Source organism: Triturus cristatus, chromosome 8, assembly GCF_964204655.1.
Source record: "Triturus cristatus chromosome 8, aTriCri1.1, whole genome shotgun sequence".
Taxonomy (NCBI): domain Eukaryota; kingdom Metazoa; phylum Chordata; class Amphibia; order Caudata; family Salamandridae; genus Triturus; species Triturus cristatus.
Window position 1 is genome coordinate 503,146,764 of NC_140591.1, and position 14,753 is coordinate 503,161,516.

The window sequence follows — 14,753 nt, forward strand, 5'->3', positions numbered from 1 at the left end:
ATGTTTCTGTTATCAATCTTATGAGCCTCTATAAAGTAAACAAATTCAATTTAGTTTTTTATTAAGGTTCTACCATTAAGTAGTGTACAAGCAAAAGTGTTCTGTCAAGCCGAAGTATTAGTTTCAGTAACGCTGCTTAGATTGTTAGAGCCAATTGGATAGTATGTGAGTATAAGCTTGCACTCTCTGCATTTGAAGGTGTCTAAGATACAGTAAGGCTCCAGAATCAAACACAAGGAATTCTTACCTGATGTGTAAGCATTGCAACGCAGACCTCCTTTCCCTGCAGCCTCTACTAAATGGCCTCCACTAAATGGCTGTCGGGAAATAAAAGGAACTCGGCAGTCATAAAAGTTGTCAGTTCAAACATGCCAACATTTAGTGGAAAATGTAATAGATGAGTAAGATGAGGTACATAGTCCCCCATGGTTGGAAAAATAAGTTGTGCAAAGGCATTTTTTGATTTTGGAAACTTAAACAGTGCACTGTTGTCCCAAAATGGTAACCTTGTACTTAACGCTATAAATGTCCTCATTACTAGTAGGCCAAAGTTTGGGCTGATATTTATCAGACCCCATAAAAACTGACTCTCCTGGGTCACAATTTATCAGGTGTGATAAATATGAGTTGGGACTTGATAATGAAAGTATCCACTTGCAGTACAACGCCTATGCTTTAGCGAATGCAGACAACCTTGCACTGTGGTGCATGGGTGTGTGCATTTGTGCATGAATGCCAAATGTGTGCCCCAGCTGGGGGAGAGAAAAAATGCACCATATCTTAATCGTTGTTGCATGTTAGAAATTGTTTTTTTTATTTTAGGGTTAGAAGATCCTTTTTAAGCAACAACCATAATCCCTGTTAGACTGAACCTCATAAACGTCACTAAATTAACCAGTAGTTAGCCCTCTGGTAGCTTGGTGCAAAAGCACTCAGGCTTAACTTAGAAGCAATGTGTACAGTATTTATGCAGCACTTAAACAGTAAAAAGTGAAAACACAACTCAGGGGAAATCCCACACCAATTTAAAAAACTAGAGTAGAGTTGTATAAAGTATTTGATACTAAAACAATGAATAAGTAGAACATGAGTTTATTAATTTAAAAATGTTTTGGTACAAACTAGTGCCTCAAAGACCAAGGCACCAACCATTGACATCAAGTAATGTGAGACTGTGGCAAAATTGAAAGTCATGGCTGACTACAAAGGAGTGAAGAGCGGATACACGAGGTAGATTGGGCATGGTCTCCGCTTACCTTCGGACTGATAAGAATTTTTAAAGAAAAATGTCTGAGAAGGAGGAGGTGTCATCATCAGGAAGCTGCTAGACAAAGTTGCAGTTAAAATGTCTGCATTCTAACTTAGTCTCTTTGTTGGAAGTAAAATAATCTACAGAGGGATGAAGCTGCAGGCTGTTGTCAATGAGGGCACCATGAGGTCAGATACTCCTTTCGAGAAAAGACACTGAACAGGATTTGCTGCTGCAAAGAAGAATGTAGCAGGACCTACCGCAATATCAGGCCATCTGCGGTCGCATCTTTGGCAGATCAGAAAGCAGGTAGGGCCCAGTCTCCTCTCGGTTCTCAGAGCACTTTCTAGCTGAAAATGTTTTAACTCTCAATTTTTGATTTTAGGTGGTTTCGGCACCTTTAGCACCAATTCCACGGGTCCAGTAATTGATGGGCACCAAATGAAAGGCAGGACTCACTTCAGGCAAGGTTGACATGTAGGATTCAGGTTGGCTGGAGCATTTTGTGTCCCTGTATCATAGAACGGGATGCCAGCCAACAAGCTCTGGGAGTCACTCTAGTAGTACTGGGTTCAAGCTGCAACGTTGTGCTCAACAGCAGGGCAGTCCACTGAGGGTTCAAGGCAGGCTTTCAGCATCACAGCAGTCCTCTGAAGTACAAATCATGCCTCAAGCAGCAGGGCAGTCCACTGAAGTGCAGGCTAGGCATTCTGAGTGCCCTCCATAGGTCCTTCGGTGAACTAAAGAGTGGGTCCGAGGGTCCTATCTTTATACCTGATGCCAACATTGAAGTGCAAGAAATTCTGGGAGTTTTCACCCCAAAGATGGTTCTTGAATTTCTATCCTCCCTGCCCATGCCCCAAGGGCTGACAAAAGGCTAATACCAAGCCAATTGCTAACTACACCCAGTCATGTGACCCAGGTCACAGTCTGCAGACACCATATGGTTAGGACAAGAAAATGCCAAGTGGCATGTGACTCAAAATCCAACTTTGCCATTAAAGAGAAGTACAGTTCTTTTGAGACCAAACATGACATTTCCACTTGTTCCTTTTCAAAATGTAACACTTATTATGTTTAATAAAGTAACCTTAATGATACCCAATGGAAGAGATATGCCTCACAGTAGCAAAAATAGAATTTAGGAGATTCTCACTAGTAGGATGTAAATCAGAAGGCACTAGGACCTTTTAGTAACCCTGGGCGTAGTTCGCGAAGTAGCACTTCGTGAAGCTACGCAAAGTGCAGTTCGCACTACGCGAGCTAACTGCGTAGTACCTTGTTCGCACTGTGCCAGATGTCGTTTTCAATGATTGCACAGTGCGGACAAGCAACCGGCAATGTGCAATCATTGAAAATGGCATCTTGCACAGTGCGAGCTGTAGTTTTCTGCTGCTCGAGTAGATTTTTACTCGAGTGGCAGCTTTCTCAACGCGAACTGGTAGTTTCTCATCGCGAGCGGTCGCGAGCATACGCGACCACTCGCAATGAGAAACCTGACCTCCTCGCGTTGGGAATCTCGCCGGGAGGTTTATTTTCCATGCTCGTGATCGCCAACTTGATGTTGCTGATCGCGAACAAGGAAAAGGTCTAGCCGGGATGTCATTTTGCTTGCTCGCGGTCGCCAACTTGACGTTGAGGACCGCGAGCAAGCAAAAAATGACCGCAGCACTACGCAACACTATGTTACGCGTGTTCGCACTGTGCTACGTGCAGTTCGCGTAGTGCGAAGTAGCGCGAACTTCGCAAACTACGCGAGCGTAGCGTAGTGCTTTGCCCAGGCTTACCTTTTAGGTGTCTTTGCTGTGCATTACCTAAGAGAGGGTTAAGGGTACAGAAAGAGTAATTAGTTATCCAAACTAAGTGAAATAATAACAATAATAGCAACCGCGGAAACATCCCAGAAACATGTAACTTTCACAGGAATGAAGGAAAAGGCATCATAATTGAAAAAATAGGTTATCAGGGTGTGAGAATAAAATTAAATTAAATGTACTAAGCAAGTTGACAATGCTAACTGCAAGCCTTTTTGTTGGTTTAATTCTGGCAATGAGCTGAAACTCATGCAAACTGTCTATTACTGACAGAGACATTTTGGTTTTGTCTCTGCCTCATGAAAATGACCATACACTTGATTGACTTAACACTGCAATACACTTTAATTTAAGAAAAGTGGAAGAGCAAGTACTAAATGCAACAGATGACCTAAGAGGTTTAGGTTTTGACAAATATGAAATACTTGGGGATAACTGGTATACAAATCAACACAATAACCAAATTGAGGCTGGATGGACGGCATGGGACAATAATGTTTTATTAGTAACCCTTATTTTAACAGTAAACAAAAATAGTTTGTGCCTAAGAGAATAATCATCACTAAAACAGTTTCTGAGAGACAGATTTACACAGAGAGTCACACTAAAGAAGTTTGGTACTGGATTTCAGCTGCAAATAATTATGTGCCAATTGTCTTAAAACCTTGCAGTTCCTGCTGAAACTGATATATGCCTATTGTCCTGGACCAGCTGGCGTTTAATGAAGATGGGACTATCTAGAAAAGCAGCTGAAAGAAAATGAAATTACGATAGCTGTGATACAAAAAACTTGGTATATATACAACAGGTATGATAACACTAGTAGCAGGATATCAAGACTGAGAGAGGTTTTATAGATTTCACTGATTTTATAACTGTGGTAACAGCTGAAGGAAATAATCCTATAGGGTGCAATGGTAAAACTAGTCAAACAGAAATTATCATACTATGGGTATATCATTCACCACATAAATACCAAGGGAAACAATCAAACAATCTGGTCCACTAAATTGAGGAAATTGGATTTAAATTTCCATCTTACCCAATATTGCTCTTAGAAGAATTTAACTTAAAAATCTCACCGGTAGAAAGAATAAAGAGGTGTAACTTGCTGAGTGAAAAGGTCTGGGCTTACCATGCCAAGTACGTTTTGAAGAAAAAGATAATTGTTTGGGATTTAAACTAGACCAGACCCAAGAATGGCTTACCTTGACCATAATAAATGGTAGGGGATCTAACGACCAACGGACAAATCACACCTTTTATAATGAGAGAAAAGCTTCTCAAATTAACTATGCAGCATATTCATTGCAAATCATTGGCATATTTTTTACTTGTAACCTATATGGATGTAGGAGATTAGGAAGGTGTGAGCACAAACCACTTGAATTGACAATTCATCCTGCTGTAAGAAACAGAAATATTTGGAATGGCAGCTAATAAGTTTGCTGCAAAAACCAAAGAATGATCGTATGGCAACCAAATGTAAATAACATCATGAGACGATGATCTGTGAGCTGGTAATTGAATACGCTATTCATGTGCCAAAAGAAATAATTAAGGACTATACAATTTTTAAAAACAAATATAAGGGATGTTGCTGCCATAATTGAAAAACAATGGAAGCTAAGCAAGATATAAACTAAGCAAGAGCGAAATTAAAGAAGAACATTAGAGAAGGTTGTGAATTGAATTTAACATTGAGTGTTCCAAGAATGAAGCAATCTAGGAAACTATATTGAAAAGAGTTAAGAGTCATCTGGTCCAAAAAAGAAAAGAAACTGGCAGAGGCAGTTGCAGCCGTATGAAAAAAAAAGGCATAAATCCTTCTGGGAACTTATTGGTAAACCATTAGGAACAAAAGCAAAGGTGGTGGTAAATTTAGGAGGAAATTTGGTTAAGTACATAAGAACACTTAGGTAAAACAAAAAGAGAACTACAGTGATCCTATTTATGTTGTAAATGCTTACCAGGGAAACAACCTACAAGAAGACCTGATAAAATCTCTAAAAAAACAGAAAAATAAATAAAGAATTTATGAAAGTCACATCTCAAGGACCAGATGGCCCTTCAGCCCAGATGCAATAGATACACTACTGCTTATGGACTCAACCTCTTATGCATCTGTACAATGCAGTTGTTAGAGAACATAGATTTCTGAGACCTTGAGAGGCAGCATAAAGGTACCAATCTACACATGGGCCTACACAATTTGACTAATAACTATTGAATTTTATCCCTGCTAGATCTTGCAAGTAGAATACATGCAAAACATATTCTAAAATTTCTGGAAGAATGTGTTGAAAGACGAGTATACTTACAATGATCCAACTAGGATTCAAGAAGGCTCAACAGTATGCCATGATGAAACATCAACTTCTTATTCAACTTATATTGATCTAACATCAGTCTTTGATACTATCAACTGAACCCGATTATGATTTTTTTTTTTAAATATAGTGCATTTTCATAGGGCTTTTGAAACTGATTGTCCAATTAATTTAGGGGTCCTGGGCGCTAATTGAGCCAGGCAGTAATGGAGCACTATGCTGCAAAACTGAAACACCAAAAGGATTAAAGCAGGGTTTGTTATGAGCATTTCTTTTATTTTTCAAAATAAATAGCTGCAATCTCAAAATATCTGCTCAGTGTCTGGATATTTCCACCAAAGTGAGGTCAAGAACAGTTCCCCCATATATTCTATGGAGATAATACTTTCCTAACGGATCTTACATAAGTTGGAATGCAAAGAGAACTGAATGCATTTGCAAAATATTAGACCAAGAACAAATTGCTAATTAATGTGCCAAGTACAAAAGCATTGGTTTTTTCAAGAAATTTTGTGAAAGAACATAACCAGAAATGGTGGCTGAATGGCCAACAAGTAGAGCTTGTTACTAAATAAAGTATCAATAAATTAGTTTTCAAACAAAACATAATGTTAAAAGTCACATTGCATCTCAGGAACAATGAGGTGTGGCTGGAGCCTTTGCCTAACAGGATGGCAAACTGGGCCATAATTCACTGGAGGTTTTACACGAAATATATAACCTGAAAATGATAAACTTGTTGCTCTATGCAGCTGAGTTACTTGACATGAGAAATATAAAAGTTAAGATAGTGGAAATTACAATTTCGAAGAAATGGCCCAGACCCCAAGGGTTACAATTAATTTCAGTCTGAAACTGGACCTAGGATTGGTGAATATAAAAGAGTGATCAGTTATTGGCAAGGTATAGTTGACATAACAGAGGAATCACTGAGATACTGTAAAATACAATCTCCATCCAGGAATTCTAATATCAAAGCTCAACAAATTAAGAAAAATCATGGATACAGTGAAGTGAACCAGAGAGAAAAAGGCTTATATATCTACTCAAAAGTATCAGGTAAAAATATCAGCGAATTAAAAAGATTGAGAGGGCTGTGCAAAAAGAGTGCATCTTTATTACATGTGGGATACAGAGTCAGATGGAAAATTACAACCATGCTTAAAATATATTAAAAAGAAAGACACATTAGGAGATGGTTGGTGAAGCTGAGATTGGGGCAAGAACCCCTGTTTATCAGCTGGACAAAGTCGTAAGTGGAAAAGACACTGAAGTAACAGTAATATGCACATTTTGCAAAAATGGCCCTGTTGCTCTGATGCATTTTATAGTATCTTGGACACACTTTCTTCAAGGAAGAGGGAGTCTCTTAGTCCCTGTTATCAGATGTTTAAAGATGTGGAAAATTGACAATCTGCTTGCCACAGTTATGCAATCTGATATTTAAAGCTTTGTTTATTTTAGTATTGTTAATGCTAGAGCCGGTTGGTGGCTAACAACAGTTGTAGATGTTTTGAATTAAAGCCGCCCAGGATATTTTTTGACAATTACTACAAGCAGCCCACAATAAGCTGATAAGATGAAGTGATACCAACGTCTTGTGGTATTTATGCTTATTTTTATATGTAACCTGGTATTTTATAGTTTTCTTGGATTTCCTCATAGTACTATATAGCACTATATACAGGGCCCTTTTGTGCAGAAGTGATAATGAAACATTCTGAAAAAACGTTAATGTACAATGCGACTAATGTATTTCACTTTAAAATCTTTATTGATGCTCTCAAAATGCTTTTTTTTAAACTATCCCATTGAGCTAATTAGCAGCATATAGTAACCTTGCTGTGCTGCATGATAACACTCGAGGATCACAGTATTCTATTGTAAACCCAGCTTTTCTGAAAAGATCTTAGATAGCATCTTCTCAGACTAAACAAGTGAGAATGTAATCCATGTGATGTCATTCATGATGCTGCTCTGCTACTGTGTGTTTCATAATGCTCTGTATATTTTTATTCTGAGGGTAGCTTTATCGAAAATGGCTTATCGGAACTCTAAGAAAAGATCTTAAGTTGGATGGCCTTAGCAACAATATTTCGAGAACATATTGCACTTTAAATACGTCTTGCTGTTGAATCGTTTAGATATATTTTTGTGGATTTTTGTAGAACATAATTTTTAACTTATTGCCGTCTTTTATTAATAGCTCACATAGCTTGTCCCTGCAACTAGTAAAAGGAAACTTAGAAATCTATTGTGTATTTTCAATGCAGTTGTTCTGCAAGAGAATTAAGATTTGTTTTTTAAACTAAGCTGTTCTTTTCTAGAACATTTTGATTCGCACATTACACAGAGCGAGAGTTGATATGAAACAATGCACAGTGCTGCTGTGGAATGAAAAAAATCGAAATATTTGTTAACCACAAATGTGTAGGAAAAATGGATATGCCTTGTTTAGATAATTTTTAAAACGTGTTATTATATAATTGATTTAGGTATTAATCACTTTATGATAATAATGTTTGTTTTCAAAATTGCCATAATACTAAAACAAAAAAGTGAACTAGAAGCTACTGCTAGTATTCCCCCAATAAGCAAATAATACCATTACCGTGGATCCCTGTTGTAGAGTTGTGTTTGGCTAATGGATTAAGGTAATCGGACATTGTACAGCAACAGGACGCAAACTATTCAAACATGCCTCTCACAAATATTAGAGCTACGATTAACCTGACAGCAAGTTGAAAGTGGTCTGATGAGAACTAATGAAAGACTTTATTTCTGATTTATCAAGAGCCAGGAGTGACATTGCATTTTTGCAACCCAGGTGAAATATTTTGATGGTCCCTTACATTCTCACCTTAATAATAACTCAGGTTTGCTGGTGCCCTAGGCAGTTTATTTCATTTATTAAACTGTTGTGCCAGACTACTGTGGAACCTTTCGAACTGTGATCCTTTGAAAAACAGTACCTGGTAATGTCATGATCCCATGCAATTTTAATAAGTGTTAAGATATATAGTGATTTTAAGATTTGCCCCGGGGAATAGAAACTGACGCAGTCTGAAAAGAAAGAATTACAATCATCAAACCATTTCGGTCTGCAGACCAGTTAAAGAACAGCAGTCTGTAAACAGAGCTCTATTGAAATGTCATAAATACCTAGGCCCTCCTTTTTTTTAGAGATTTGGAGTATGGCTGCACAGCAAGTCATCTTGCTGCGCTGCCATATTCCAAAGTGAGAGGGCAGGAATGCACCATATTTATGCAGTACGGTGCATTCCTGTCTGTTCACCTTGCACTGGTGCCATTTCGACAGCCTAGCGCCAACACAGACACCCTTGAACCATGGTGCAAGAGTGCCTGTGTTGTTGACATGGTTGTTTTTGTGCAGGAAGGGGCACCTTCCAGCACAAAAACAATCCTAAGAGGAAATAAAGATATTTCTCCTCATTACGCCTCACCTGGGGAGGTGTAAAGATTTGGTGCTTTCCCAGGTTTGTTTCATGGGAAAACCTACTGCAATGCCCATGGACTGCCTCTCGAGTGCAGTGTAAGGCAATGCAATTATTTGCGTTTCCTTGCAGTATTCCATGTCTATAAGGCCATTCAAAGCCATGCATAGTGGCTTTGCGTGGCCTCATGTATATGAATTTGAAAGTTTTGCTGCGAAAGCATCAGAAAAAGTGATGCTATGATGGCGCAACAGGCTCGTAAATATGCTGTATAGTCTTGAGGCTGAATGCAAATGCCTCCTTCTCCTCTTTCAACACAATGAGCGATTTCCATGTCTCAAAATTCCCAACATAATCAAATACCCCATCTAGATTCTTTATTTTAAGTCCACCCTCATTTCACCCCTAAAACTTTGAATAATACTATTTGAATACTTTCTGAGCAGTATAAATTGCACAGCATTCATCACCATCTCCACAAACCTTTTTCTGGTTGCTTTCCTCTCCTTTCAAGCAAATACCATTGTGAGTAATTCCACTGAACCATGGCCCAGATTTACAAATACTTTGCATTGAGTTTTAACGTAAACCCAATGCGACGTTTTCAGTTTGGATTTACTGTCCAACGCAAACTGTAATTTACCAAATATGATCATTAAAGTCGCTATTCTAAGATTTAAAAGTTTACGGAATATCATGATCATTGATAACCCAAGGCCTGATTCACAAAGGTTTACTGTTACATTAAGTTTCCAAACCACAATAGGGTATTAGAATATTTCCCAATTAAAAAATTGTGTACTTTAAAAAAAATAAAATTATTTACATTAAATTGTATTCATTTAGCTTTTTACCTATTTTAAATAATTTGATTTAATTTAATATTAGGTACCAAGTGGTTTTATTTTAATTCCATACCTCTGTTATTTTATTAAGGAGGACGTTGTAGTAACAATGGTTGTGAATGTGTGCTGTTCTTACTACTGTTTTATTTGTATTCATTTACTTTACGAATTTGTGAATATGTAAAAAGTAGTAAACTTAGAAGTGTAAATTATTAAAAATTGTAAGTTACCTTTGTGAATTAGGCACAAGTGTTTATAGGAGAAGAAATAAGAACGTAGGGGAGCACAGGGGGATAACAAATAAAATAACCTAATTCGTCTCAATGCCGCCAGACTCAGAAATCTTAGCAAGGATGGATCCAGTTAGAAAACAAAGAGTTGGAAGTTGCCTCTGTTCCTGCTCAGTAAGGGCTGGATATGCTAATGTTAAAATAACATGACAATACACCAGATATTGTTTTGGAATGTCAATGGCCTGCGCGTGAGGGCACGAAGAGCTAGAATCCTACAATATCTGAGAGATTCCCCAGTGCAGGTCATTGTCATTCAGGAGACCCACCTTCTCAAGACAGAGGCAAAATAAATGCTTAAAACTCAGAAACGGGTGGATTCTTTTATATGCACCGACCAAACGGCTAATATTAGAGGAGTGCTGATTCTTTTCAAAAAGGAAGCTAAAGCTCAGATCCTACAACGTAGGGAAGATCCAAGTGGTAGGTGGCTGATATTGAAGATCACCTTAATGGGCATCCTTTTTACTTTAATTGGATATTATGGTCCTAAACAGGACGATCTCTCTTGTCTCAAATCTATTTGTTCACATCTCCTGGATTTTCCATAACCAGTGATATGGGCAGGAGATTTTAACATCGTCCTTGACCCTAAACTGTATAAATCCCCAAATAGTAGAGCAGTAGTCCCCTCAAGATCCAGGACGTCTCTCCTGACTTTGATGGCTCAATTGGGACTCTGTGACATATGGATGGAAAGGTCAGGTGAGCAACTAGGAGTATTGTTTAGAAATTTTAAATATAAACACAAGTCAAGAATTTACTATATTCTGCTCAGCTATAACTTAAGAGATAGAGTCAAAGATATAAAATACCTGGCATCATATCTTTCGGACCACTCAGGAATTTTATTAGCCATTGATTGTATACAACCACATTATATCAGAGCATGGTCACTTGATCGATCATTACTACTTGAAGAGGAAGAGACAGCTTTTCTTTCTAGTGAAACAAAACTATTCTTAAAGAAAAAATTAGGTACAGCCAACATAACTATAGTCTGGGACACTCTCAAAGCTTTCCTGAGGGGGATTATTACCAATAGATCAAGCTATAGGAATAAAAAGTATAGGGAAGTGACTTCAGCTTTGGAGGCTGAAATGAGGGCAGTCGAATTCAAAATGAATAGCCAGGCCGGCATCGGCCTGAAGGAAGATCTGGATACATTTAATCAACTAAAGGAACAGTTGGAGAGCACCCTTCAATGGAGGCTCATGCATAGATGGGAGGCAAGCAAGATCGCCCATTTTGAGTATGGTGAAGGGGCAGGGAAGTTACTTGCTTGGAATATCAAAGCAGACCAGGTCCGAAACCATATAAAAGAAATAATTGTGGATAATGATGCACCCTCCTTATCCTCGGATAAAGAAATTGGTGTGGCTTTCTTGGAATATTTCCAAAATATATATATAGAGACATGTAAGGAAGATAGAGCAAAAGTAAAGATGTGGTTGGATGGGACTACATTACCATCTATTAGTTCCAAGCAACAGACAGACTTGGAGTGTGCCATTACCCAAGAGGAGGTGAGGAGGGTCATGGCTGGATGTAAAAGAGGGAAACCGGCTGGGCCTGCTGGGCTACCAGCCAAATTATATCGATCTTCGGGGAAGGCTATAATCCCAATACTAACTCAACTGTATAACAAGATATTATTGGAGGGAATTAGCCTCCCTCATTCTTGGGATGATTCTACTGTAGTCCTGATTTTGAAACCCGGCAAAAATCCAGCCAGCTGCGGTTCATATCGACCAATATCGCTCTTAAACATAGATTATAAAATCTTCCCTTCTATTCTAGCAACCAGGCTGGGGATGGTGGCAAATGACATCCTTCACCCATATCAAAAAGGGTTCATGAAAGGGAGACAATTAGCAGACCTCACATACGATCTAGTCAGTGCAATTGATATTGTTTCCACTTATTGACTTCCTCTAGCAGCCCTAACTCTGGATGCCACCAAGGCTTTCGACAGGCTGAACTGGGGTTACCTGTCAGAAGTTATGGCAAGATTTAACTTGGGAGACAAGTTTTGCCGCACCATTCAGCTGCTATACCAAGCACCGTCAGCCAGGTTGCTGGTCAATGGTAGTCTGACGGAGGCATTCAAGATAACTAGGGGAACCTCTCTCCCCTGCTCTTTGATATGTATATAGAGCCTTATGCGCAGAGACTCAGAGATAACCCCAACATCATCTTCTTTAAATATGGGGACTGGGCGAGGAGGGAGGCCTTGTATGCGGATGACATTCTGATACTTTCCTCAGAGCTGGACACATCCTTTCCGGAAGTCATAAGGCTGGCGGAAGAAGTTGGACAGGTTTCTGGGTACGAAGTAAATGCTGGGAAGACTGAGATCATGACCTGAAATATTAGGGAAACTAAATACCAGGTTAGTCCCAGCATGCGGTACTTGGGGGTCAGAATTGTTCAAGATGTAGATAAAATTGCAGAAATAAATCTAGCATGAGTCCTTAAGGAATGTCAGAAACAATGAAGTCATGGGCCCATCTCCCTTTATCCATCTTGGGGAGGGTAAATTTGGTCAAAACGACAATTCTACCTAAGATCACGTTTCTCTTTAATACAATCCCTCTGCACTTTGACAAACGCTCAATAGATAAATTTCAGCAGGAAGTGAACTCCTTTATCTGGAAATATAGAACAACCAGAATAGCCTGGAAAAAATTAAGGCGAAGGAGAGAGAAAGGAGGCCTTGCTCTAACCCGACCCACAGTACTATGCCTGGGCTTTTCAGCTCTCACTCTCCCGGATGCTATTAAAAATGCCTGTTAGCAGGGGGGAGGAGACATGTTTCGGGCCATGTTAAGAGGTGCTGGCTTACCGGAAGAAGGCTTTATGTTCAAACTCAGGGACCAAATATTCTTTAAAAAGGTCAAACTCAAGGTCCTCCAGGCATTCGCTAAATTATGGGCCAGATTAAAAACTCTGGTGGGTCTTAATTACTTTTCAAACCTAGCGCCACTTTGGGATTCACCGAGGTCACCGGAATGCCTTCAGGATAAGTTGACGATGCCACTTAAAGAAGCTGTGTTAAAAGTATGTGGAAATTTGATCAGTGAGGATACACTTATATCATGGGAAGATCAAGAAAGAGAGTAGGTACTGGTCTCTCAAGATTTAAGTATATCCAGCTACAAAGCTGGGTACAATCCCATTTAAGACAGAAAAAACCCATTGGTGGGGGTAACAGTCTGGAGCAACAGTTAGTCGAGAGGCCAGTAGGGAAGAAGATGGTATGGTATTGGGCTATAGAAGAGGCAGTGGATGGGGAATTTAAGCTTGCAAATGAGTTATGGAGCGAACAAATTCCAAATGTGACTTCATATGGCAGGATTCGTTTAGAACTCTCTTTAGTTTAGTTAAACCTGCTTGACTAAAGAGGAATCACCTGTTCACTGCCCATAAAGCATACCTATCTCCCCTCAGACTATCAACATTTTTGAATGGGACTCAAGTCATATGTAAAAGGTGTGGGCTGGCCGAAGCATCAGATATACAGATGTTTAAGGATTTTCCCTCCATCGTCTGTTTTTGGGAAGAAGTGCAGAAAATGCTGGAGAGTATCTTCAGAGTACTAATCTATAAAGATCTGATCCTGATAATCTTTGGCCTTAATAGCCATATTGTAGGCCCAGCCAGACCTTTTTGATTTTATTCAGTACTACTGGCCAGGAGACAAATTTGCAAGCAGTGGGTAGATCAGCCCCCCCAAGCATTCAGACTGGCTGACCTCACTATATGAAGTATCCAAGATGGACTTGTCTAGAAGGTCCTGTGATTATGCCTTTTTGATACTCCTTGGACCATGTCGCGCCTCTCCAGGCTATCGAAAGTGTCCTTCAGGTTCTTAGGGACTTAGTTGGAGTGAAGACCATCCCCTTCCTGTGGGGAAAGAACTTTCCGGTCTGATAATATACCCTTAAAGGCTGAAGGCACCGAGAGATTCCATCCAAAAAGCCGAAGCTGAGTAAGGGTAGGAACAGGCGGTTTGGTTTAGGTAGTTGAAGGCGAATGAAGACAAAAAAAAAAGTGTTTATTTCTAACCAAAGGGATAACCTTTGCGATATTTCAATGTGGAATAAAATTTTAGTTTTTCAATATATTTTACCTTATCTACTGTATGATGTGAATTTAGCATCAAACATTTTTCAATTGAATGTTTTTAACTAATATCAACTTAATTTACTTCAAAAAACGGCAATTCAATACAAGTCAAAATGGAACAGATATTTTCTTCAGTATGCTGTCAAGGGTATGTCAATATATATATTTTAGAGATATTCTAAGTTCAACATCAAATATTTTGCTGTGGAAGATAAGCCATAATAAGGTGAAATGTATAATGGCCTCTTACGGACACAACTTTAAAGAGTCGCTGACCGTGTTGTTTCTTGGAACATGGCCATTTGTACTGAATGTTAAAGGTTGCGCAGATGAGACGAACATAGGGGCTGATTACGATGGCGTTGGTAGGCACCTCTGCCGTGCTGGCTGTGGTGGAAAACGTCTGTTTATTTACTCCGGAAGCGGGCATCGCAACCGCCATAATACAATGGGTAAAGCTAGCGCTTTTTCCTGCAGTCACGGTGTTTCCGGTTCCGCCAGAATTTGCTTTCTGCAACGGTGCCAGAGGTAGCCAATAGAGGAAGCCCGCCGTGTGGAATGACGTCCCCACTGCCAAACAGAGGACAATGCGTCAAACAGCCCATCAGTACGCGGTGGTAAAACAAGCTCATCTGAGATGGC